At 59.3% G+C, this 26,679-nt stretch overlaps 1 protein-coding gene and 1 long non-coding RNA gene across 3 annotated transcripts in view; both read right to left on the reverse strand.

The window, feature by feature from the left end:
- Window positions 1-11,723, reverse strand: part of PTPRS (protein tyrosine phosphatase receptor type S) — a 92,629-nt gene extending 80,906 nt beyond the window's left edge. The window contains 1 exon segment of the mRNA XM_047842608.1: window positions 11,563-11,723. The gene's annotated coding sequence lies outside the window, so the exon portion shown is untranslated.
- A 10,990-nt stretch (window positions 11,724-22,713) lies between these two features.
- On the reverse strand, window positions 22,714-26,416 carry LOC125160383 (uncharacterized). Of its 2 annotated transcripts, XR_007150236.1 has the most exons (4): window positions 26,341-26,416; window positions 25,154-25,283; window positions 24,917-24,984; window positions 22,714-22,811 (listed from the first exon to the last, which is right to left on the reverse strand). It is a non-coding gene; the product is annotated as an uncharacterized LOC125160383 (long non-coding RNA). The 2 variants fall into 2 exon arrangements; XR_007150235.1 differs by lacking the exon at window positions 22,714-22,811 and having other exon boundaries at window positions 24,557-24,984.
- Between the last annotated feature and the right edge of the window lie 263 nt (window positions 26,417-26,679).

Consider the following 26,679-nt stretch of genomic DNA (forward strand, 5'->3'; position numbering starts at 1 on the left):
AGAGACCTGTTCACGCAACACCCGTGCGCTGAGCCCTACTGTGTGCTCACCGGCTGCTGTGGCCACCAGGGAGGAGACGCCTCCCCCGAGGAGCCCCGGCCAGAGCGGGAGGCAGATGGTAAGATACATACGGCAAGGAGCTCCCGTCAAAGCAGAGGGGGTCACGGGGGGAGATGGGCGGCAGAGGACAGACAGGCCACGCTTTGCAAATGATAATTTTACCGACCGCCGTGCAGATAGTAACGGGGAGGGCACGGAAGCCTCACTTAACAGGGAGCGGAGACCTGAAGGACACAGAAAAGGGCACTGTGTCTGGAGGCTCACATACTACCCCTGTTAGGACCAAGCTGGGCTGCGGGAGAGGCGTGATTTCTCTCCTATATAAAAGGAAGCTCCCAGGGTGGCCTTTAAAGGCCTTTAAGGCCCACCTCACGATGTTTGGGACCCAGGATCCTTCATCGGTTTGTTTCTCCGTTCTTATCCGTGATACCTGCCTCCTGGGCCAAAATGGCTGCCTGGATGCCTACCATCACCTCTATATTCCAGCTGGTGGGGGGTTGGGGGGAGGAAGGGAGCATGTGCTACGCCCTTCGATGGCATTTCCAGGAAATTCCATTCATTTATCCCACTGGACAGATCCGAATCACGTAGCGCAGACCAGCTGCAAGGTGTACTGGGACGAACGTGTGTGTGGCCCGAGGGGGTCAGCTCTCAGGTTTCCAAACGGTGCATCAGAATTCAGCCCCGGAGGAAGAAAAGGGAGGTCCCAGGGCCAGCCGGCTGCCTCCAAGGCCTCCAAGCCTGGATGATTTTCACTCACCCCTGGGTCTGCCTCCCCAAAGACTCCAAGGTGGGCAACAGCGGCCAGAGCCCAAGTTCAGATCCTTCACTTCACAGCCCCCCAAAGGCAGGACCCCAACCCACGGTCTGTGCTCCCTGAACGCCAGGGCCCGAGGCACCTGCCGTCCACCATCGTGGCTCCTGCCTGCCCAGGGAGGCCGCCGGGCCAACCCATCTCCTTCTCCCCAGTAAACAACTGTCAGGGAAAATAAATAGTTTGTAATAGGCTCATTAATTGAATTCAGGGAGAAGGAACCTTCTCCCCAGGCCGCTGGGAAAGAAAACTCTGGATGCCACGGGGAAGTCCAAGCATCTTGGTCGGAAGGAAGGTGGGAGGGGACCCAGGCGCCCCGCACGGCCGGGGGGGACCCCCCCCCCCCACACACACACACACACACAGGTCCACCGCATTCGGGAACATTGACACAACCAGCAAGGGGGCCGCTCCGTCCCGGGCTCCCTCCAGCCCGCCGAGGGGTGAAGTCTCCGGTGGGTGCTAACGCGGCTTTAACGCCTCAGTAACCCTTGGCCTCTGCTCTAAGCCTGCAGCGGCAGCAAGATAATTTAACGTCGGGGGTTTTTTTTTTTTTGCTTTGTTTTTTGGCTTTTTTGTTTTGTTTTGTTTTGTTTTACTCTCACATTTATTTTTAAGGTTTCACCTACTTATGTCAAGGACGTATCAGGTTCCCGTTCACGAGAGTAAGACATAGTTTTCTCTTTTAAGCTTTAAAGAGAGAGAGGTTTAAAAAAAACTATCAGGTCGTCAGGAGGACCAGGCAGCCGCAGCGAAAGGTACATATTACGACGGCGGGTGGCTGAAATTTGGGGGGTGGCGGGCAGAGCACTGGCCAGGGAGTCCAGGGGCCTCGTGCAAGGTCAGGACTGGCCCCCCAAGGCCTCCGAGGCCCATGGCCACGCTGGCGCGATGGGTTTCCCCACTGCGGCCCAGGGGGGTCCTGGGGTAGCCTCGTGCCCCCATCAGTCGCAGGGTCAGCATGACAGGTGCTTTCGTCCACCCCGGGCTGGCCACCGGCTCTGGGCCCTGCGGCGGGGAGGCTCCAGACATGACTTGACACCCTTTGGGAGAACCCAGACGCGGACCCAAGCGCTTGCCAGCAGCCCCGAAGCTTTTGTTCCCCAAAGTTCTGTGTGCAGGTCCCCCGATTTGCTCCCACAAGCCATTAATCATCACCATATGGTTCCGGACGATGCAGGGAGCCGCTTCCCCGGGGGGCCCTCCACGCACCAGCACGTTCCAGACACGCTCAGCAGGGACCCTTCCAACCTCCCAAGAGACCGGCTCACTCCCATCTTATGGACGAAGAACAGAAAGCCCAGCCCAGGGACACGCTGCTCCGGGGGCCAAGCCAAGACCCGAATGCGGGTTCTGAAACGCCAAACACGGTCCCCCAACGAAAGCCCGGCCTGTTCCAGGGGGCTCCGTGGCAACTTCTCTGCCCGTCTGGCCACACACGCAGAGTCTCAAATGCACATCAGGGCTGGCTGAGTCTTAAAATCGCCTGGCCCCACTACAAGGCACTTTGGGGGATCCCTGGCCTTTGGGCTTCTTACCTTCTCCCCAGGAAGGTAAGATCAGAAACCTCACAGACTGTTTCGGGGCTCCCTGGCCCCCTGACACCGATCCTCAGGACCCCTGGATCTCAACAGCCGCCCATGGCTGCTTCGGCGCCAGACATCTCAGACACGTAGAGACTCAGAGAGGGCAAGCAACTGAGGAAGTCACACAGCGCCCGCCCTGGGGACCTGCCCTCCTGGCCTCCCTGCCCGGGGAGCTGCTGATGCAGGGCCCTCCCCCACCACGACCTGCGCAATCTGGGCAACGGGACACGCCGACACGAGTGGGAGACGGCAGTGGCTCCCGAAAGCCAGGCGGGCTGGTCCAAGGAGAGCGCTCGTAGAGCTCCGGTTCCGGAAGGGGCAGACAGACAGCATACAACGACAACCGAGAAAGCAAACGTGAGGGCGCTGGGGACGCCGGCAGGAGACTTAAACCGAGGGCAGACCTTCCTGGTCTGCACAGGAGTGATGCCCCCACCCAGAAGAGGCTCCCCACTCCTTCCAGTGTCTCATCCCACCCCATGCCTCAGTTTCCCCATCTGCAAGATGGGGCGACGGCTGCTACCTTCTAGGGCCACTCTAAGGATGCAAGGAGCAAACAGCAAAGCCGGAGAGATCTGCTGGGGTTTTCTGGGAAATCGTAGGTGGGGGGGGCTCTGTGCTCACCTGCCCTGATTCCTCGTGAAGTCGCGGGGCGGGAGGGCACAGCCACACAGCCCCTATTGGTGCAACCTGGGTCCCCGCTGCGAGGTGAACACGACACCACTTAATCCCCGTGATACAGCAGGGCAAGACGCACCCCCATTTTATGGATGAGAAAGTCAAGGCTCAGGGTGCAGGGAGTCACGGGTCGCCTCAGCCAGCTGGGAGGGACCGCGTGAGGATTCCAACTCAAGAGTGTGCAGGCCTCCATAAGCCGTGCCCGGTGAGGGCAGAGTCCAGGCTCCCAGGGCCAGGTGGAACAGCAGAAAAGAGGCCTGGACGGGGCGCCCCTCCGTGTTCCGGAGCCAGGAACCCCAGCCAGCCACGCTTTCCAGAATCCATCCATACGTCAGGGGCAATTACCCGCTTCTGAAAATCAATTGGGCAAGTGGGGCCGGGACAGGTGTGCGGCGGGACCCCATCAGCAGTCCCAGCACGATGGTGTGAGCGTAGGAGGCTGGCGGTCACGGGCACGCCAACGGCCGTCCTGCCTCATTTCTCCCGCCGCCACAGGTCTTGGGCATGAATCGCGGTTTCTGAACCTCAGCGCTATTGACAGCTAGGGCCAGATCATTCAGGGGGGCGTCTGGGCCCTGTGGGGGGGGGCGGGCCGAGCGGCATCCCTGGCCCCACGCACTCGGTGCCAGGAGCCCCCCACCCCCAATGCTGACGATCACAGATGTCCCCAGACACGGCCCGGGATCCATGAGTTACGAACGATAAACCCTGCAAATGACGCTGGTGACCAATGGCCCGGCCCCAGACCAGACAGGTATGTTCCGGAAAAGATGAGAGCGTGAGCCCCGGGTCCTGTGGCCAGAAGATAATTCACAGCTCTGCCCCACGGGACAAGCCGGCTCCCTCTCTGCACGGCATTTCATCTAAGTCAAGTTTATCATCATGACCGATATTAATATAATCAGAGCCAACGTGTATCGAGCGCGAACGCTGGCCCGGGCGGTCCTCAGCCCTCCCCCGCGAGTTATCTCGCCCGGGCCTCTCAACCCAGCCAGGTGGCGGTGACTCTGACCCCCGCACTGCCTCCCAGGAAACCGAGGCTGAGGCACAGCAAACGAGGGTCGAGGTCACAACCGGCAGGTGGAGGTGTTTTAAGGAAAGGAATGGTCCAAGGATGCAAAATGTCATCGGGATTTCTGGTTTTTCTCAGAAGAACCAGGAGATCAGGCCGTGGAGACGTTTGGGGCCAGCGGCGGGAGGGGGGGGGGGGGGGCCTGCCGGGTGCACGTCACCCAGAGGCATCACCTGCCCAGTCCTGATGGGCACTGGGGTTTGAGAAGGACATGCCTGACCCGCCTTCCTGCCTCAGTTTCCTGCCCGGACTGGGGTGAGTCTGACAGTCAGATGTCCCTGCAGTCAGGTGTGGCTGGCTGTGTGTCCCGGGGCCAGCTCCTCTCCCTCTCTGGGCCTCGGCGGGACAGCTGTTTCACACGGTGTTTCCCCAGCTCCCAGGTCTCTGTTGGGAGTGACATTCACGCCCAAGCTCTCGGGGACGTCCAGCAACCTCTGGCCACACTTGTTTAAAGGTCTTTTTCTTGCCTATTTACGTACTCAGTCTCCCCCAGTAAACTGCAGGGTCCAAGGAACACGGAACCTCGAGACTGCCTCGTTTACTGCTGTATCCCCAGAATTTAAATTTAATTTGCTTTTCTTTAAAACAAACAAACAAAAAAGGGCAAAGAAGGTACACGGGGCTTTCAGTCTGCGGGGCCGATTTTAGTTCCGACGTCCCTCACGGAGATCTCAGAGCTGGAATTCGAACCCAGAGTCTGGCTCGGGAGCTCTCCAGCGGCCAGCATTGAACAACTACTCGCCGAATGCATGAACTCGTGAATGAATGAATGAATGAATGCAGGCTCTTGCACCCGAGCCTGCAGAGTGACCCCTTTCCAGGGCGGCCCTCAAAGCCAAGACCTCTCCCTGGGCACTCGCTCAGAACCGCCACAGGCTTTGCAAGCCGATGGGGGGGGAGGGGGCCACCACTTGGGGTCTCAGAGCCTCCCCAGGCAGCCGCCTGCCCTCCCCGCCTGCCTGGCCGGGCCTCCCGCGCCTCCGGTCCTGCCGCAGAGGTGGGGTGGCCTTGATTAAGCAGCCAGTGACGGGGAACGCCCCAGTTTGCAGGGACTGAGTCATCCTGACATGTCTCCCGTGCTGGACCCCATCGAGGGGCTGCTGGGGAGCCCCTGCCAGGCAGGCCTGGCCACGTGACAACGCGTTGCTTTACCCGTATTAACCCACCCAGTTCCCCCAACGACATCGCACGACGGGTACCAATTAAAATGGGAATCGAGTAACTGGCCCCCGTCACGCAGCCAGAGCGGGGATGCGGGCCCCAGGGAGCCCCGGTCCCGCGTCTGCGCTCTCACCCTCCGAGGAAGGAGCCCTAACGTCTCCCAGGTGCCCCAGCAGGTGGACCAGCATCACTTCTCTGACAACCGGGCAGAGCCAGCCGCCTGTCCCCGGGAGTTGAGGTTTCGGGTTCCAGCATCCGTTGGCCCCGGCAAGGATTCCTTGCTGTGTCGCTCCTCCGTGCGACCTCAGGCCAGCGGAAGACCTTCCCGTGCCTCAGTTTCTCCCTCTGCAAAACGGGGCTCTGAGCACGAAAACTGCACTAACGGGGGCGGGGGGCGGTGGGGAGGTTAAAGGCGACGAGGACGCTCCTGATAATGCTTGCTCAGCAAAGGGCCTGGCGCGGGAATCCGCTCCAAATCAGGCGGGGCGGCTATTATCATCCCCCCGACATCCCCTCATTTGCTGATCACGGGGTTAATTATGAGCGGCATTAAATTATACACACACAGACGCGTCGACCTCGCTTCCCCAGAACCCCTGAATTACTACCCAGGCGACAGCACGACAATAGAGCATCTTCCCAGCCCCTCTCCACGCAGCCTGCCTCCGTCCAAGGGTCCTGGGCCTCTGGGGCCGAGGCCGTGGTGCCACGCGGGGTCCTGGGGTTGTAGGACCCACACAGCCAGCAAGGGTCCCCTCCGAGGCCCGAGGGAGGTACTTTACCCGAAGCATCTCACGTCCCCGGCTCGCCGCGAAGCGGGCTATGATCGTCCCGATTTTAGAGACGGAAGACACAGAGAGAGGTCAACCAACCTGCAAGCCTGCACAGATCCAGCAGGACAGGGGCGGGGGCACAAGTCAGGACCCCGGAGCCAGAGGCAGAAAGAACCTCATTTTGCAAGTGAGGAGGCTCCCGTAAGGAGAGAGGTGAAGGGGCAGAGGCGAGGCCACACGCAGGGGGGAGAGAGGAAGGAGGGAACCCGGCAGGAAAAGGTGGGATTTTCGGTTCCCCCGGTGGGACAGGAGACTCCCGGCCTTCCTAAGAGAGGCTAAGAGCAAAGACTTAAACAAACACACATGAAACTCAAAAGCCGCAAACACCACCCAGGGAGCTGGGGACAAAATGGGCCCCTTGAAAAAAAGACACACTGGGGATTCAACCCCAGTGAAGGCAAGGGAGAAGGAGGCACAATCCAGGAACCCAAGCTCCGAGACACCCCCCGTCCTCCGCCCACCCACCCACCCATACACACACACACCCACACCCACACACACACACACACACACACACACACATACACCCCCGAGGACACCAGGGTGTGAAAGGCAACACAACGCCAGACAAAAACCCGGTGTATTTTCAGGTACGGAACCCCTCTGGCCTGGATTCCGGGGACAGAAAAGGCGATTCGCGGGAGCCCGGAACAGGACCCCCACCCCCCAAGCCCACCTCTGGCCCGGCCAGGCCCCCCCCCCCCCGGAAGGGGCGGGGGACCAGCGTCTCGTCGGAGGAGGGTACGGAGAGACAAAAGTGTGGCAGTGCGAAAGTCGAGGCCCTGTCCATGAGTCACGCCCGCCCGCTCGTTAATTTTCGCCTTTGCAGAAGTGTAAGCCAATTGATTTTTCATATTCCCCACGCACAACCCCCCCCCCCACGCTTCTGAAATATCAGCCAGAGACGAGACAGAAATAAATGGTACGTCGGGGTTCTTTTTTTTTTTTTCCCTTTTTTTTTTTTTTCTTGAGTGTCTTTTCTTTCCTTAAAAAAAAAAAACAAAAAAAAAAAAAAACCCATATACTACACTTGACGGCTTGGGCTTCGAGGAGGCTGGGTGCGGGTGGGGGGTGGGGGTGGGGGTAACAACCTGGACCCCAGGGCTGAGACCCAGGCGTCTGGGCTTCCTGTGTAGCTCAGAGCTAGGGCGTCCCTGTCTCTGGGCCGTCCCTCCTGCCCGTGACGGGGTAGCGTGCACTTGACCCTTGACCCTCTGCCAGCACCCCGTGCTCCACACCCTGCGAGCCGAGCAGGCAGCTTTCTGGTGGCCGACCAAAGCCAGGGGAGGACAAGACAAAATTTTCCAAACGTGTGAAAAGCCCTGGAACCCTCATCCTCCCCCGGGGCAGGCAAAGGTGCGACACCTGTCCACGGCCCCGATCGGCACGGGGAATCCTGTGCGGGCAGGACCGTGATGCCCTCGTCTCGTCCCCTGCTTGTCCCCACCAGAGGCTGGGCCCACCCTGCCCGGCTGGCAGCTGGGGTGTCTCCCATTACCCGACCCGGGGAATCGTTTGCTGAGGGGAAGGACAGAGCAAGGGCGGTCTGAGCCACCTTCGCTGGAGAGGGGTGGCCTCCTCCTTGCAAATCCTGGGAGAGGGGGTGCCCGCCCGTGGGAGGGGGTGCCGGGAGGCTGGCCTGGCTGCGCAGGAGAGCTGGGGACCCTGGCATCTCAGCACGAGAGTCTCCCTCCAGAAGCACGAGACCTCTGGAGAGGGACCACGGACCGCCACTCGCCCACGGAGTCCACTCCACTTCAAGAACCTTCCGCGGGCTCCGAATGACTTCGCAAATGGAACTAATGCAGTGGAGGGCGGCGGGGGGGGGGGGGGGGGGATCGCTCTCAGTTGAAAACATTAAGCTTTGTCAATTATCCCCCAAACCCGCCGGGTTTATAAATATCCACCTTTATTTTTAGGGTTTTCCTCCCAATCCCGAACCCTCTAAATGTCCCCCTGTCCCCCCCCCCCCCCCCTCCAAGCACGCGGTAGCTGTACTAAAGTCACGGGAAGCAGGTGAATGCAGGGCTTCTGTGAAAAAGCTACACTGTGCCTTGGAGCTGCATCGTCCCCACGCATCCCTTGCCCCTCGTCCCTCCCGGGCCACCTAACTGACCATCGGTGGGGCCACACGGCTGCTGGAGTAGTCAGCAAAGCCACAGGTCTCCCGGCACCGGCCTCCAGGAAGCAGCAGCTGGAGGTGAGGGCTGTGCTCCCAACACCTGTGACACGCTCCCCAGTGCTGACCCAGAAGGCAGGCGGGGAAACCGAGTCATGCCCCGAGTCACGCCTGGGAACCCCAGGCACAGCCCCCAAGCTCCTCACGGGGTGACCCAGAGAGAAAATAGATGGACAGCGATGGCTCCAGAAATGCCCACCCAGATGCTACCGCTATATCCCCGAGGTCCAGGGAGCTCCTCCCTTGCACCTGCTCCCCAACACCCCGGTCCAGCGCTACGGTCCCAGTGTTGGGAGAGAAATGCCTTAAGTCTCCACCTGCGACCCACGGACATTTCGTGAAGACGCCTGGAATCCCCTGGGAAGCAGAGAAACAAGAAAGGCGCTCAGAATCTCCGCTGGAGGGGACAGGGACAGAAGCACGGTCAATGCGCAATGACTTGTGCGGGCAGCAGGCAGGTGCCTGGCTCTCAGGGACCCTCTCCCTGCACCGCCCCCACCCCCCGGAAGGGATCCAGGAAGAGGAGGGATCCCCCAGGGGCCCAGCCACCACCCCGGCAGCGTCCTCCAAGGCCATACCCGGCCACGCCAGAATGTCCGTCCCGTCTCCTGTCTCCTGCAGGGGGTGGCGGGTGGGCCAGGCCACTGGCGTGACAGCACCAGCCCCGCTCACCCCCTGGGGGGCCGATGTCATCGGCTGGGGTGGCAGGAATAGAAAAGCACATGAGCTCACCAGGCGGGCCGGGTCTCCCGCGACGATTTGTTTGCCTGAGCCCAATTATACCAACTCTCAAGGCAATCGAGGATGGCGGGTGGCATCCCCCAGGGGGCTGGGGGGGGCCCAGGCCCCAGGCAGAAGTGCACCGTCATGGTGAAGGTGCCCCCCCAGGCCCAGGGGATTGGGCAGGAGGATGCTTTCTGGAGAAGAACGGAGACACACACAGACAGCAAGGCAGCCAGAGATGCTGGGCGGAGGGCACTGCAGGGGGCAGGGGGCAGGGGGCAGGGGGCTCCGGCTCGGAGACCCAGGACCAAGTTGGTGGGCTCTGGGGTGCGGGGGTGGTGAGCAGCCGCCCCCAGCCCCAGCTGCCTGCCTTCAGCAGCCAAAGTATCAGCTGGCAGAGGAAGAAGAGAGCTGAGGGACAGAAGGCGGGCGAGATTGGCAGGAGGAGGGGGGCACAAAGGAAGGGACCCTGGGAGGGGGAGGGGAGTTATGCAAATGGCAGAATCGACCGAATCCCTCGGCCATTAATAAAAGCTCCAGCAACAGCGGCTGGTATCACACAAGAGTAGAGGCGCAGACGGGCTCTCTCTTCTCACGGGCGGAAGGCGGCACAGAGGGAGAAGCAGGGTCCCCCAAACAAAAGGGGCCCTTGCCCCCGGCACCCCAGGAACAGCAGTGATGGGGGACACGGAGGGAAAGCTAGAACACAGGCGGCCAAAGTCTGGGCCCAGGCCGCTGGGGCCCAGAGCAGGCTGGTACCTGTCCTTGGGACTCTGGGGGACCCTCCAGCTTTGTCCCCGCTGCTGAGACTGTTAACACACAACCTGGACACCTCAGACACCCCCCTTCACTAGCTAGGGTGGCCAGGCTAATTTTTCAGGGGGGGTGGGGGATTGGCCGGTGATAGGAGGACCCCATGCTCCGAATGGGGACTCCCTCGGATTGAGGTGGGGGAAATGGGGAATCCCAGTTGAGTCTAGGGAGGGGAGGGGAGGTGTCCCCCAGTTGGAGGCGCTGGGGAGGTTTGTTAATTTGGGAAATGAGGTCCCTAGGGGGTGACGAAATGTGATGAAGGGGCATTCTCAAAAGCGGCACAGGTACGGTACCACAGGAGAATTTTAAATAAGGGGAAGGGTCACTAAGAAGGAGGTTCCAGATTTGGGGGGGAGGGGGGATAGGAACTGTGGCTGAAAAAAAAAATCGCAGTTTGCGGAAGGGTTCGCTGATTTGAGAATTCTGGAAAAAAAAAAAAGCTGAAGGGGAGTTCTCCGATTTAAGGGGTTTTCATGGAGGAAAGTGTCCACGATTTAAGGGGTGCTAAGGGGGATCCTAAATTTCGGAGAGATTTCCATAAGGAGCAATGAACTTGGCCGCAACCTGGCCAAAACCCCTGCGCCCAGGACTCCGGCACCCTAACTCCGGGGGGGCTCTCCTGAGGGCACGCCCCCCAGCCCCCCCTAACCCGGTTCCGACGGCTCCGCCCCCCCCCGGATGACGTCACCTCCCCTCCCCCCCCCCGCCGCCCCTAAGGGGGCTCCCGGGGCGCGCAAAACCCCCCGGGCTGCTGGCTCCAGGGGCGGCTTCCCCTCTCCCGGGATCCCCAAGGGGCCCCTAGCGCCGCGGACAAGTCGGGGACCGGTGCGCGCGCCCGTCCGTCTGTCCGCCAGAGTCCCTGGGGCTGGGGGCTGAGCCTCGCCCCGCCTGGGGGGGCTGGGAGGGGGCGCCGGGGCCGCAGAAGGGTGGGGCAAGGCCAGGGTGTCGGAGGGGCGGCCCCCCCTCCCCAGGGATCGACGAGGCCCGGAGGGCGCTAGGGTGAGACGGTGTTGAGTCGGAGGTCTCCAGGGGAGGGGGACTGGAGAGCGAGGGCGGCGGGCAGAGCAGCCGCCCTGGGCGCACCGGCCGGTCCGCCCTCGCTCCCAGCTGGAGCCACCCGTCCCGGGCTGGTCTCCACTCGGGGCGCCCGCGAGCCCCCACCCCCACCCCCGGCACAGCGCCCCCTGCCTCCAGGACCCGCCCGGGGAGCCTGGCCGGGAGCCGCCGGGGCCAGCTCCCCCTCCGCACACACGCGCGTCCCCCCCTCCGCGCCTCTGCCCCGCCCGCAGCCCGGGGTGGTGCAGCCGGCGGCGCTGGGCAGCTTCCAACGCCGCGCTCCGGGCGATTCCAGCCCAGCCCCCTCCCCCGCCGCGGCGAAGCCCCCCAGCCCCGCCCGCAGAGCCCTCCCCGCGGCCCCTACCCGCCCCGGCCCAGCCCCTCGGGGGCATTGTTCGGACGCCGCTAGCCAGGCGCAGCGGCTGGGCGTGCAGCCGGCTGCAGCGGAGCATCCTCCGAGCACAATGGCCGTGCAGGCTTTCCCGGCACAAAGCCGGCGCGCTGCCCACTCCGCCGCCTCCGAGACCCCCCACTGGAGCGGCTGCAGGTTTTTTTGCACTCGAATGCACGTTTCTTTCCCCCTTTACCTGGAGGCTGGCTGGGCTGGGCTCCCCCGGCTCTGCCCCGCTTCACATCCTGGCTGTTGCATGGGATTCGAGCGGAGCCCGAGCGCCAGCGGCTCCCGGCGTGCGCGCGCCGGCCGGGCTGCCGGGCGGGCGGCGCGAGGACACTCACTGCGGCTCGCGCTCCCCTCGCGCCGGATCGCGCGCCCCCCCAGCCGGTGACGTCATCCCTTCCGCCAGCGCCGCCGCCGCCGCCGCCGGCCGGGGGCGGGGCCGGGGCGGGGCCGGCCCGCGCGCGTCACTGCGCAGCCGCGCGGCGGCCACGCCCCCCCCGGCCAATGACACGGCGTGGGTTGGTCACGTGCCCCCGGGGCGTTTAAAGGTCCGCGAGAGCACGTGGGGCGCGGGGCGCTGGGTTACGCGGGACGCGTGGGCGGTGGCGTCAGCGCGAGGGACTCCTCCGGCCCCGGTTTCGCGTCCGAGACCCCGGACGCTTGGCATCTAGGGCGTGGCGCCTGCCAGGCCCTGCTTTAAATGCCGCTGCGGCTCCCCCGGCACCCTTCGAACACATCCACGTTCGCACCCACTACCTGCCCGGGAATGTCCGTGCTCCAGCCCCCGGCCAGCTCTCTACGGTTCCTCCCCCCTGCGCCCTCCTGAACCGGGGGCCCTTGCCCCTGCTGTTCCTTCACCTGGAAGAGCGTTCCCCCGACATCTTTTCCTTCTCCTTAGGATTTCTGCTCAAATGCCAGCTCCCGGGAAAAGCCCTCCCAGATCGCCGCCACCAGCCGCCCCACGCTCCGTTCCCTAATCCATCATTGTGGTTTAATTCTGGTCACACTAGGACGTGACTCCAAAGGGCCGAGGGAGCCCTGTGTATTGGCTGAATGGATGCGGGGGCATTTCCTACAGGGTGAGCGCGTCACAAACACCCCACCTAATTGCCATTCCCTGCTGCCCTGGAGTCAGAACGAAGCTCCATAGGAACCCCAGCTCAGACCGTGACTCGCGTGTAAGTCCCTGAGCCTCCGTTTTCCCACTTGCGAAATGGGTTTGCCCCTTTGGGTCTCAGTGTCCTGTCTGTGAACTGGGACAAAGTAGCCCCTGCTCATAAGACAGTGGAAGGATGAACAGTGGATAATGTGCTGCCTGTAGCCTGTAGTTGGTGCTAGAAAATGGGATGAGGGAAAAAAAAAAAAAAAAAAAAAAAGACACACCAAACAAGAGACAAGTTTTGAACACCCTGAAAGCGTTTTATTTCTCCAAGGTATGTCTTTGGACAGGGCGTTGTGCCCACAAAAGGACACAAGTTTAGAATTTGGGGGTTTTTTCTCCTCCAAAATCGTTGATTCATTCATTCCAGGCCAAAGATGCAGATATAAACAAAAGGCATTAACCCCGGGAACAAAATGAGAAGGCGGAAGTCATAAATAGGAGAAGAGAGAGGAGAGAATGAATAATTAAACAAGGAACCTAAATTAAGCTCGGAGTTTCCCGGCGGCCAGTGCAGCCGCCAGGTTTGCAGCGCCTATTTGGTTCTCCTTCCTAGCTGCATGACCCTGACCTAACCATTGACAATCTGGCCTTGGTTTCCTCATCCAAGCAACGGAGACCCAACCCCATCTTGATGGATCAAGCAGGATGGTCTGGGCACAAACGCTTAGCATGGTTCCTTATACACAGCAGGTGCTCAAGCCTTGCATGCCCCATGAAGGCAACGAGAGAGGAGACTGCTGGCTCTGGACGGCTGGATATGGCACGAGTCCCAGCCTTATCACCTATGAGGGGAGGGGACCTCGAACAAGTCCCTCGGAGCCTCGCTGTTCCCATCTGCAAAATGGGGCAACCTCGCTGTTCCCATCTGCAAAATGGGGCAACACCTCTACCTCTGAGAGTTCCTTTGTGAACAGCAAAGGGGTAAAATGCGATGCAGCGTATGCCCCGGAAACCCACCCATTCAGGCCATCGATCTGTGTGCCATGCCACTTTAAGCATTGAGGACACAGGAGCAAACAAAAAACGAGCTAAAAAATTCGGACCTTCCAAGAGCCAACAGTGCAGGGAAGGAGATAGATAATGTCTCACTCAGGGTCAAATCCCCAGTCCTACACGTGCTCCCGAACGACCGGGCCCCTGTCCCCTCCCTGCCCTCACCTCCTTGCTCACTCCACTCCGCCCGCAGCTTCTCTTCATTGTTCCTTGCAAACATCAAAGGCCTTTGCACTGGCTGTTCCCTCTGCCTCGGATGCGGATGCGTTTCCTCTTGCTCTTCCCAGGGTCAGATCCCCCTCATCCTTCAAATCTCCGAGAGACCCTCCCTGACCGTCCTGCTGAAGTTCATTTCCACCGCAGTGCCGGCCTATTTATTACAGTTTGGAATGATTTTATCTTTTGGTCAGTTTGCTTGTTTTTGTCGGTCTCCGCATGTTGGCTGTGCCTCCATTTGCCCATCTGTAAATGGGGCATAGTAATCGTCTCCATCTCCTAGGGTTTTGGGGAGGCTTCAATGAGTTACAGCATGTCAAACACCCCCACGCCTAACCCAGAAGAGGTTCTTGACAAACGTGTCCCTTGTAAATGGGAAAAACAGGACAGCTAGCCGGGTGACCATAAAAATTTAATACAAGGAGAACAGAACAGTCTAGTCTGAAATCGTCGCAGCCCCAGGAGTTTGACAAGTGTCAGAAAGGTTGTTAAGGATTCACCAAACCAAGCCTTCCCGGAAGCGTAAGAGAACCCAGAGGGAATGTTCTCCTCGGGGGCGTGGCTTAAGCCTCAAAGCCTCAAAGTGGAAAACACGGATTGGGAGGTGGGGCCTGGTGGGTTCTGGGTCCCTTTTGGGTCGGCTTGCCTGGCCAGCTGTGGGTGTGGCTCATTGTTTCTTGGGGGAAAAGTTCAGGAAGTGCACATTTGCGTCTTCTGCTGGAGGGTGGGGAAGGCCTCCTCCTCCCTTGCCAGGCCAGCCTCCGCCCCGGCGTCTTCCAGAACCTGGTAATTAGCTCCGCTGTGCTTTGATGGAGGCCGTGGCAAGGGAACCACAGGACCGTCAGCCGTCCATTGCTGTATATAAACAGGACCCCTCACGCCAACTTCAGGATTGTCTGCGCAGAACCCGGCCTTAAACCCCTGCAGGATTTGCCCCAATGGTAGCGATTTCACCATCATGAGACATTCCTTCCGATTAAACATTGTGCGCGGGGGCACCTGGGTGGCTCAGTCGGTTAAGCGTCCGACTTCGACTCAGGTCACGATCTCACCGTCCGTGAGTTTGAGCCCCGCGTCGGGCTCTGGGCTGATGGCTCGGAGCCTGGAGCCTGTTTCCAGTTCTGTGTCTCCCTCTCTCTCTGCCCCTCCCCCGTCATGCTCTGTCTCGCTCTGTCTCAAAAATAATAAATAAACGTTAAAAAAAAAATTAAACATTGTGCGTGCTCTCCCTTTGCAAATTCACCTCAAATGCCAAAGAGAAAAGGGGCCTATGGGGACACCCCATTTGCTGCTCCCCTGGTCCTTACTGGGTTCCATGTGGGGCTCCTTTGGGGGGGGGGTCCGCTTGTTTAGAACATCAGGTAAGCATGAGGGCTCTGGAACCAGAGGAACATAAGTTCGGATCCTGGCTGTGGCATTTGACAAAACTCACCATCTCTTCCTGAGGAACCGCTCAAGGCGTGGGAGGGCACTTCGTCAACCGGACAAAGTGCATCTCTCGTTAACATACTTAATGGTGCAAGACTGGACCTCTTCCCCTAAAGATCAAGAACAGGACAAGGATGTCTGTGCTCCCCATTCCTACTGAGCCTTGTCCTGGAAGTTGTAAGTTGGCACTTAGGCAAGAAAATGAAATCAGAGACACCCAGCCTGGAAAGGAAGACGTAAACCTACCTCTGTTTGCTCGTGACATCATTTTTTTTTTTAATTTTTTTTAACGGTTTATTTTTTTATTTTTTTATTTTTGGGACAGAGAGAGACAGAGCATGAACGGGGGAGGGGCAGAGAGAGAGGGAGACACAGAATCGGAAACAGGCTCCAGGCTCCGCGCCATCAGCCCAGAGCCTGACGCGGGGCTCGAACTCACGGACCGCGAGATCGTGACCTGGCTGAAGTCGGACGCTTAACCGACTGCGCCACCCAGGCGCCCCACGTGACATCATTTTGTATAGAGAAAATCTTAAGGAGCCCACTGAGAGAGTATTAGAGCCAGTAAACCAGGTCCTCGGGGCTGCGGGATCTAGGATCAGTACGTACAAAAGGCATTGAACTTCCTGCGCAGTGGCCACGAGCTAACAAGACAAGGTGAAGAAACCAATCCCATTTACAACTGATCAGAAAGAATAAGGCATGCATTTACCAAAAGAGATGAGAAACTTATGCTACAAAAGCAACAAAGTTTCGCCGGCGGGGGTGTGGGGGGGGGTGGATTAAAGAAAAGATAAATACATGGAAAAGTGGGTCGTTTGTGGCTGGGCTGGAAGACTTAATGTTGTTGAAATGGTAACGTTCCCCAAATTGAACTACAGATTTGATATCATCCCTTTCAGAATCCCAATTGGATGCTTTGCAGGATTGGACAATCTGATCCTAAAATTCACATGGGAATTCAAGGGACCCAGAATAACAGAACGATCTTGAGAAAGGACGCAAGTGGGGGGCCCACACTTGTAAATTTCCGAGTGGTATTACACAGCTAGTCACTAAGACCCTGTGGTCCTGGCATAGGAACAGACATGTAGATCCACGGAATAGAATTGGGAGTTCGGTGGGGCGCCTGGGGGGCTCAGTCGGTTAAGCGTCTAACTTTGGCTCAGGTCATGGTCTCACTGTTCGTGGGTTCGAGCCCCGCGTCGGGCTCTGTGCTGACAGCTCAGAGCCTGGAGCCTGCTTCGGATTCTGTGTCTCCCTCTCTCTGCCCCTCCCCTGCTGGTGCTCTGTCTCAAAAATAAACATTAAAAAAATTTTTTAAAAAAGAATTGGGAGCTCAGAATAAATATCTAGGGTCAACTGATTTTCAACAAGGGTGTCAATTCAGTGAGGGGAAGAATGGTCTTTTCAACAAGTGGCCCCGGGAAGGCTGCATATCCATACGCAAAAGTGTGAATTTGGACCCCTACCTCACACCGTATATAAATATTCACTCAGAATGGATCGTAGACCTAAACATGAGACCTAAAACTCTTGGGTGAAAACATAGGCATGGATCTTTTTTTTTTTTTAATATTTATTTATTTTTTTTTGAGGGAGGGAGAGAGAGTGTGAGAACAGGGGAGGGGAAGAGAGAGGGTGACAGAGAGAATCCCAAGCAGGCTCTGCACTGTCAGCACAGAGCCCGACTCAGGGCTCAAACTCATGAACCACGAGCCCAAGACCTGAGCCGAAATCAAGAGTCAGATGCTTAACTGAGCCACCCAGGCGCCCCTAGGCATGAGATCTTTGTGATCTCATTGAATGAATACACTTCGTATGGGAGAATTGCATGGTGGGTAAATTATATCTCAATAAATTGCCGTAAAAAAATCTTGGCTGTGCCACGGCTGCATTGTGTGACCTTGAACAAACCACCTGTGTCTCCTTCTTCAACCTCACTTTCTTTGCCTTGAAATCAGGTATAACAAGCACCCTGACTTGGTCTTTTTGCAGGGGTCAACGGAGCCATGACAGAGGCAGTTATTTGGAGAAGGGTAAAGAAATAATTTCATCCAAATACCCATGAGGAGGGAACAAGGTTGACTTAACCAGGTCCAACCCCGCTGGGGAGTAGTACACAGCTATGAAAAAGGATTTGGTAGGTAGCACGGAGCCACGGGGAAGCATCTCCAGGATAATTTGCCAGTGACGAATGCAAGTGGAGAGCTTTGATTATCATGTTCTACTTTTTATCAAAGTTTTTAGCTTATTTTTCCATTATTTTAATATGGAGTGCATATATTTGCATGTTTATAAGCCCAGGTCAGCACCACCATCCACATTAGACAAGGAGGACTGATGGGTCCTCCAGATAATTGTTTCTTCAACGTTTATTTATTTTGGGGACAGAGAGAGACAGAGCATGAACGGGGGAGGGGCAGAGAGAGAGGGAGACACAGAATCGGAAGCAGGCTCCAGGCTCTGAGCCATCAGCCCAGAGCCTGACGCGGGGCTCGAACTCACGGACCGCGAGATCGTGACCTGGCTGAAGTCGGACGCTTAACCGACTGCGCCACCCAGGCGCCCCCAGATAATTGTTTCTTAAAGCGGCATGTTTCTTTGTGGTGACAGAGAGTTGTGCATCTCAGTTGGGTTGGGGTCGCATAAAGCTGAATGTATGATAAAATGGTAAAGAATAACGCACACAGGGACACCTGGGGTCCTGATCTCACGGTTGGTGAGGTCGAGCCCTGCCTCAGGCTCTGCACTGACATTGAGGAGCCTGCTTGAGATTCTCTCTCTCTCTCTCTCTCTCTCTGCCCCTCCCCTGCTCAGTCGAATGCCCACTCCTCTCTCTCAAAATCAATAAACTTTAAACACATTCACACACAAGAACGAGGCCCGCAGGCACGCCTACGTGTGAGTGCATGGAAACTTCAGAAATCTGAACGAGGCCGGTGGGCTGCAGAACGTCAGTTTCCTGACGGTGACCATGTTCCATGATTTTGCGAGATGTGACCCTTGGGAGAAGCTGGGTGAGGGGCCTCTCGCAACTCTTTGTGAAGCTGTGATCGTTTCCGAAGAAAAACGTTTGTAAAGGAGCATACTGAAAGGCTGAGCAGCACCTCGCGGTGTGTGTGTCCCCGGTGGGGGGGTGTCCCGTGGCTGGGCGTGGGTGTGGCTTCCGACGTTTGTGCCTGTCAACACTGCCTCCCTGGGGACCCGATGACAGTCTTCAGAACTGGCCTGTTCTCTCCTACCGGCTGGTGCAGACAGGCCTCTTGTCTTACCCGTTCTCGGGGACACACTCCTGGGTTTTCCACTGGGGGGTGCGGTGGGGGGCTGTGCTGGACGCTGTATCCAGGGTCCAAGGGACACGCCCGGCCTCGCCGTCCAGACCCAGACGCGAGCCTCGCCAAGCCAAAGTCCCCCACCCCCACTTTTGCCACAGGCCCCAAGCTTGGCCACCTGGATGTCCGGGGGCAGGGGAGGGTGGGGGGCACACGGGGTGATTTTGGCGTCTTCACATCGAGCACGAAAATGCACAGAATCGCTGACCTCCGAAGCCGTTCGCTTCTATTTTCCTTCCAGGGGAAAGTCTTAGGTGGGTGCCGGGTGGCCCCCGAAAGCCTGCCTGCTCCCGTTTGCTGCCCGCCGTTCCCAGGAAGGAGAGCGCTGGGCTGGCTGGGAGTCCGTGCAGAGAAGGCGGGAGAACACAGGCCGGGGCTCCCAGGCCGTGGCTTCTCCGACGACGTGTGTTGATTTCGCCGCCGGCTTTTCCTTCCTCGTCTCCGTCACCTTCAGCCTTAGGCGCCTTTAACTTGCTAGTGGTGCTCGCCTTTGTGGGCTCCTTCCGTTTGGACTCGCGCGCAGGCCTGGCTGGCGAGGGGCGACAACACGTGCCCTTTCAAGCACGACGTTTACACGGCCCCAGAAGCTGGCAAGTGGGTCGAAAGAAATTATGAAGTAACCGGTGGCCAAGCGCTCCCGAGAGACTGCTGTTTGAGGAACACCGAAGGCCAATACGGGCTGAATTATCTTGTTGAAAGTTGGCGATGCCCCAGGTAGTACAGGCCTTCCTGAGACCCATTTTGCAGATAAGGAGACTGAGGCTCCGGGACATCACGGGCTCAGACACAGGACTGGGGCAAAGACCAGCCTGACTGCAGAAGCTGTGACCTTTGCTTCCCGGACGGTGTTCCCTCCGGGCTTCCCCCTTCCCCCCCCCCCCCCCCTCCGGCCTGTGCCTCCTGCCAGCCTTGCCCTCTCCGTCCCTTTCTGCCCCTATTCCCGCCCTCCCGACCCTTCCAGCCCTCAGCCCTCGGCCTTACTTACGACTCACTTACTGAAGTCGCTTCGAAAGCCGGGCTGGGGCCCTGGGATGGCAGGGGGCCCATCAACCCGTCCACCCCACAGAGCCAAGCACGAGGCGGGGCTTGCTGAACACCTGCTGCGTGGGACCGCCCCTCTGTAGGAAAAGGGTTAACTCCCTTCATTTGCATACCATGCCCAGGTGCATCTTGGGAATAGACTGCGGCGCCGCTGCGGTGGGGTGGGGGCTAGTCCTGGGGCACCCGGACAGGTCCTTGAAGGGGGTGCGCTTTCTTCCGGGCACAGACGGGAGGCTCCGGGCTGGCGCATGTGGACGGGATGAGGCACCGGTCACCCTTACCGCTGTGGGATGGGCCAGAGTGACATCCTCCTCCCCACGACCAGACACTCGGAGGGGGGACGGGCGCTCGGGGGACGGTTTTCGTCGGAAGGTTGTGAGTCTGTCCTCAACCTGTGTTTGGGCCCAGGGGCGCCTCCTGCCTCTGGCAGCGAGGGGCTGGCGGTGGCAAGTCCCCCCCACCTGCGAGGGCCGCTGTCCCTGTCGCAGAGTTGGCCTTTGGTTGACCTTCCTGGGGCGGTGCCCCGCGCCCAGTAGGTCCTTGGTGGACGTGATGGTGTCGTCGGCTCACCTCCCAGCGGAAGCCGGGCTCCAGGCTGGAGCGGGGGGCGTGACGCACGGCGGGCAGTCTCGCGGGGGGCTGCGCTTGGCCCTTCCCCCCCCCCCCCGCTCCCACCCGGCCACGCGGCGAGTGGGATCGTCCTGGCAGCGGCGGTGTCGCGCAGGATAAAACGGGAAGTGCTAAATAAATCCGCTCGCCTGCGTCCCAGTTACCCGTGCAGCTCCTCTCCCGGTGCCTGGCACTTGGGGGGCCCTTGAGGGGGGCGCTTTTCCTGTGCCCGAGGGACTCGAAGACGCTGCAGCGTCGCAGGTGCGGCGCCTGCCCCCCCCCCCCCAGCCTATGGCCACCGTCTTTGTCCCCCAATATTGTCATGACTTTCCTCGGAACACACACACACACACACAACTGAAAGATTGGGACGTTCCGGAGCCGGGAGCGGGTGGCCCAGGGGAGGGGGGCAGGTGACAGACGCAAGACCTCAGGGACGTTTCATCTGACGGGCACCTGGCTGGGGGGGGGCCCGGGGGGGGGGCTGCTGGCTTCCCGTGCAGCCGAGCAGCAGGAATCGTCTTCATGGAGTAAAACTGATGTTTTCTGCCCTTTTTACAGCAGAGCAAACCGAGGCTCGGAGGGGGTGGCGGTGCCCGGAGGCTCGCATCGCTTGGGAGACGCAGGGCTGGGCTTTGGGCCCCGCGGCCCCCGGAGCTCATTCCTTGATTCGTCCGTGCATCTGACAGATGCCTCCTGGGGGGGCACCTACTGTGGGCCAGGCCCTGGGGACGCAGCAGGGGACAAAACAGGCAACACCCCCTGGCCGTCGTGTTACCAGGAGAGACAGATACATCGGGCAGATAAATGTACGGTGGGAAGTTCTAGGGCCGAGGGTGGGGCAGGAAAGGGGAAGGGTTGGGGGTACGCTTTTAAACAGGGGGGTTAGGGAAGGTCTCGTTATGATGGGTGAACGGAGGCCTGAAGGCAGTGGGTGAAGAACGTCCCAGGCTGTGGGCACAGCCACGCAAAGGTCCTGGGGCGGGGCAGGGCCAAGCATGTTGGAGGAGGAGGCCCTTGCGGCTGGAGCAGAGTGACAGAGGGCAGGGAGGGCCAGGGAAGGCCGCGCAGGGCTTTGGGGGCTTTTACCTCTTGCTTTAACCTCCGAGAGGAGGGCGGCCCTGAGGGCTGAGGGTAGAGGAGGGCGGCCCCTGACTGAGCTGCTCACGGGCGCCCTCTGGCTGCTGAGGGGAGGACGACGGGGCCGGGGAGGGAGAGCGGGAGCCGGGGACCAGCGTGGAGGGGACTGCGCGGGCCCAGGTGCTGCCGCCTGCCCAGGACCCGGCCTGGGGCGGGTACCCGCCGGGGGGAGGGGCGCCCACAGCCTCCCGAGTTCTCTGGCTCCCGCCGCTGATGCCCCAGGTTGAGGTGTTCGAGCCCCCATGACTGAGTGAAGGGGCGTCTACTCCATCCCGGAGCACTTGAGCAAGAGTCCCCAGAGGGCGGAGCTGGAGACCCTGGTGGCATCGCCCCTAGAGGCCTGTCAGACGCTGCCAGCCACTCCCAGTGTGTCCCAGACCCCCGCCAAGGCCCCAGTGACAACCACGGCCCCCCGCTGATGACCCGAGTTAGAGATGTCACCAGAAATAGCATTTTCTGAGCACTACCTGTTCCAGATGCTGTTCCTGATGCTTCCCGGGGCCCCCTCGCAGCCCCGGGAGGGCTGTGCTGTTATGACGCCATTTCACAGGCGAGACACAGACAGGTTGAGGGCCGGCGCAGGTCCCCACAGCAGACCTGGAATTGGAAATCGGGTCTTGGTGACACTGAGTGGAACTGAGCCCAGGCGGCCCCGGGGTCACGGGTGGGGCCCCCTCTGCGCCCCGCACCACAGGCCCCCGGAAAGTCGAGGGGTGCGAGGAGGACAGTGGATTTTCCAGAGCGGAAATCCCTCTGTGACATAGCTGGCCTTACACACCTCTAGCGATGGGACCCTCACTCCCTACATGGGAGAGCCACCTTTGTTTGGGGCATTGCTAAGAGTCATTTTCCTTTAATCTGGCCGGTCTACACCTTGTCCCTGGCCCTGGTCCTGCTGCCTGGAGGGTGCTCCGAAAGTCCCCCCTCCTCCCCAGCCCTTCCTTCCTTCCCCCCCTCCTCCCTCCCCTTCCCCCCTTTCTCTCCTCCTCCAGGCAGCCCTTCTGATTTTCTTCTAAGGACCAGGATGGGAGACCAGATGAATCCCGGGTTTTGGAGTCACACGCTTGCCACCGGGCAGCTCTGTGGCCCCGGACAAGCCACGTCGTCTCTCTGAGCCTCAGTTTCCTCGCTATTAAAGAGAGGCCGATATTCCCTGTCTTGGTTGCTCCCGCGGCCCCAGCAGCCAACTCGGGGCCCGGCAAACAGCAGGTGCTCAATAAATGTTCGTCAAATGAATGTTTTCCCCTTTCAATCGATGATTCCTCCCATGCCCCAAACCCGACCCTTCTCAAGAGCATCCTAGGGCTCCACAGAGCGACTCCCCGTCCCCAGGACCTGCAAGGCCCAGCCAACCTCTCTCTGCCCTGTCTTCTTCTCCACCATGAGTTCCTTCCTGACTCACGGCCTTCGCACATGCCATTCCCTCTGCCAGGAATGCTCTTCCCGAGCGCTCAGCTGTCCCTCCTTTGCCCGGTAGCTGAGAAGTCGGACGTGGCCCTCCTGGCTTCCTGCCTCCTGGAACAGTTCGTGTTTAGATCATTAAGTGTGAGAGCTAATTGTGGAATTAGCTGCGTAACATCTGTCTTCCCCTGCATCCTGCGAGCCACGAGGGCGGGGCCTTTTATCGGCTTGTTCACACTTGTGTCCCCAGCCCCTAGGGCTCCGCCTGACACACATCGAGTACTCAATAAATACTTGGGAATGAAAAAACTGAATGACACGTGTTATGCCCAGTTCCTCCGGCTTCTTACCCGCCCCCCGGTTTATCCGAGTTTTCTGAACTGAACACCCTCCCCTCCCGGTGAGGTTCCCAGCAGAGAACGTGGCACAGTCACCTCCCTATTTTTACCCTCCATACTCCTGTTAATACAATCAAACTGTTCTCACTCCTCCCCCCCCCCCCCCGCCCCGTTTCCTGCTTTTCTCGTTCAGGAGACGAAAACGTTAAAATGTGTTGACGTAGTCGGAAGTGTTTTAAGCCTTTAGACAATTCAGACCCGAGAATCAAGGGATGGCAGAGGAGAAGAAAAAAAAAAAAATCTTGTTTATTAGGAGGAGAAAGAAAATGCCGTTTCCATGAGACTGAGGCTCGTTCACGCCGGAATATAAAGATAGACACTTCCTGTCCTCGACACGCAAACTTCACCCGCAGCTGTGGGCGCCAGGCCCCCGAGGGAAAGGTGACCGCAAAGAAAATGTAATTGCTGCGGAGTCAAAGCCCTACGTGTTCGCGGAGCCATGCCGAGACCGAATGAAGGTCGCAGAGGATGTGGGACGTTGTGGGAAGGGAATTGTCCTTGGTGCCCTCCCAGGAGGTCGGAAGAGCAGGGGCACAGCCCCCCACAGTCGGAAGGGGCCCTCACGTCCTGTCGTCAGTTATGCACGGGGTCTTGCATGGATGTGTATCGTCTGTGAAAACCTGGGTGCTTAGCTGTGTGAGCTTGGGCAGTCCACACGCCCTCCCTGTGCCTCAGTTTCCCCATATGCCACATATGGATGGTGTTTACTGTTGAAATTTTAATATTCGCTATGATTCCTTGGTGTTATTATTAGCTCTACTTATGGTCTTATTGTTGCTTTGAAATTAAAAAAAAATTTTTTTAGTGTTTATTTATTTTTTAAAAAAAATTTTTTTTTCGATGTTTATTTATTTTTGGGACAGAGAGAGACAGAGCATGAACGGGGGAGGGGCAGAGAGAGAGGGAGACACAGAATCGGAAACAGGCTCCAGGCTCTGAGCCATCAGCCCAGAGCCGACGCGGGGCTCGAACTCACAGAGGGCGAGATCGTGACCTGGCTGAAGTCGGACGCTCAACCGACTGCGCCACCCAGGCGCCCCAGTGTTTATTTATTTTTGAGAGAGAGAGAGAGAGCGTGAACAGGGGAGGAGCAGAGAGAGAAGGAGACACAGAATCTGAAACAGGCTCCAGGCTCTGAGCTGTCAGCACAGAGCCCGACGCGGGGCTCGAACCCACGAACCGCGAGATCATGAATTGAGCTGAAGTGGCCGCTTAACCGACTGAGCCACCCAGGCGCCCCTACAGTTGCTTTTCTAATACCTTTTCTGGGGTGTCTGCCCAGCCCCTGACCCGTCGAACTGCCCCTGACCTGCTGCCCCAGAAACACACTGCCCCCAGCCTTGCCCACCGTGTGACCCCCACCCTCCTGTCTCAACAGATTGGACCAGGGGCCCAGGCTGAGCCAATGGGATTATTTGCTCCGGGAGTTTAAAGAGAGCCTCCCAGACACTGCCGACCACACCCTGCCTTGCGGGAGGGACAAGCAAAGCGAAGCACAAAAGACGACAATTGTTACCACGATGGAATTGGAGGTGTCGGGGAGACTCTAGCCAGGGTGGCGGGGGGCGGGAGAGCTCTCTCAAGAGCTAAGAGATGCCGTGGTGGGCACAGCAGACAGCAAGGACAAAAGTAGGACCGGGAGTTTGGATTTCATCCTCGGGGTAATGAAAAGAAACTGAAGGGATTTTTTTTTTTTTTTTTTTAAACAGGGAAAGGAATGCATTTTGTGACCTAAAAATTTGTCAGTCTGGAAGACGAAGGAGCAATGTTTCCTGGAAAGAGGAGTCAGCCTGTGTTTACCCCACAACTCCAACTGCACACCTGCTCGCTGATGGGAGGTTGCTGCTCGGGGGCTGTGTGGAGAGAGGTTCTGAGCCTGCGTCCCGGTTCTGCAGTGGAAAGAGATGCGGCAGTCCATTAGTGATGCCTGGATTCTGGCTCCTGGGGAAAGAGTTCTGTCGTTGATTGGTGATGCCTGTCATGGCAGCTGCGTTGCCTACGGGGGGCGTGTGTGCTGGGAGCGAAGGGGTACTTCTGCCCACGGAAAGGCCTTCACACCTTCCTGGAACGGGCAACGGGATAGATTCCGGACTCAGACAGATCAGGGTTCAAGGGTTGGCTGGACGGCTTCTTCCTGGAGCCGACTTGAGGCAAGTTGCTTCCCTGTCACCGGATCGCATTCCCTCCTCTGCAGAGAAAGAACAGAGGTCTGGCCCTCGTGGAGTTGTTGTGCGGAACTGCACGAAGCGGTCCGTGCGGCCCGCCCGGCCCGCCCGGCCCGCCACGGGGCTCGGCTGCGGCTGACGTCGGCCTCCCCAGACCCCCCCTTGCCGCAGCCCAGGGTCTGAGACCAAATCAGTTTCATCTCCAGACCCAGCTCGGGGCTGGTTCCAACTCTGCCCTCCAGGCCTGGCAGACACCCTCGGCTGCACCTTGCACCTGGGTTCTGTCTCCAGAACTGCCAGAGCCTCGGCGGCCACCATCCAATGTCATGCCCCCACCTGGTGGCAGGCGCACATGAAACAAAGGGGGGCCCAGGGACAGACGGGCCTTGGACTCCACTGTGTGTGTGGGCGAGGGGGGGGGCTCACGCCTGGCCTCCGCTCGCTTCCCACCCCCCACCCTGGGCCAGCCAGGGAGGGTGCTCCCTGCCAACCTGAGTGGGGACTGTCCCTGTCTACGCCTGACCGCCTCCCAGCTCCTGGCCTGCCGTCCCATCATCAGTGTTTATGTGTGCAGGTGGCCGGGACCACTTTGCCGCCTCTGCTGCTTGGCACGGACTGGAGGGATCTTGGGGGGACTGTGAAGAGGGGGACCCCTCAGAAGCACCTTGCGGGAGCCTGACCCAGGGTGACTTGGGAAAGCAGTGCGTGTGGAGCTCGGGGGAGAGTTGGGACAACCGGGGGACCAGAAGGCGGAGGCGGCCTCTTCCAGCTCCCCGCCCCCACCCCCACCCCCCAGCCCGGCCCCTCGACTCCCGCTCCCACCTGCCGCCTGGACTGTCTCCACTCAGCAGCCAGAGAGAACATTTCAGAGCTCAAAGCCTACGCTGCCCTGCTCTGCCTGGATCCATCTATGGCTGCCATCGTCTCCGAGACTTCACTGTCTAGGAGGCTCCCCCAGCCCCTGAGACAGCCTCTTCCTCTCTGTTCCGCTCGCCTACCCTGTCTGGTCCTCTTTCCGTGCTAAGCTCTGAACTCCCCAAACTCGCTCTGTGTCCTCACGTGGGCCATCTCTGGTCTCACCTCTAGACGTCTGCATACGCCGTTCCTTCTCCCCAAACGCTCTTCCTTCCCCTCCGTACCCGGCCGGCTCTTCGACCTTCAGGCCTCAGCTCCGATGCCGCCCCTCCACGGAAGCGCCCTCGATGCTGTTCCCCCCGGGGTGGACCGGATGTCCTTGCCCGGGGCTCCCAACAGCTGCCCGTGGGTCTGCCGTCGGAGCTCTGATTGTCCCTCGTGTCCCCTGCTCACGCGTGCCGTCTCAGTGACATTCGTCTTGGAGTCGCTTCCTCGAGGGTCCCCCGACTCAGACGCAGACCTGCGGCCGAGGGAAGCCGATGCTTTGTGGCAACTGAACCTGGG

The sequence above is a fragment of the Prionailurus viverrinus genome, chromosome A2 (genome assembly GCF_022837055.1).
Source record: "Prionailurus viverrinus isolate Anna chromosome A2, UM_Priviv_1.0, whole genome shotgun sequence".
Lineage (NCBI taxonomy): Eukaryota > Metazoa > Chordata > Mammalia > Carnivora > Felidae > Prionailurus > Prionailurus viverrinus.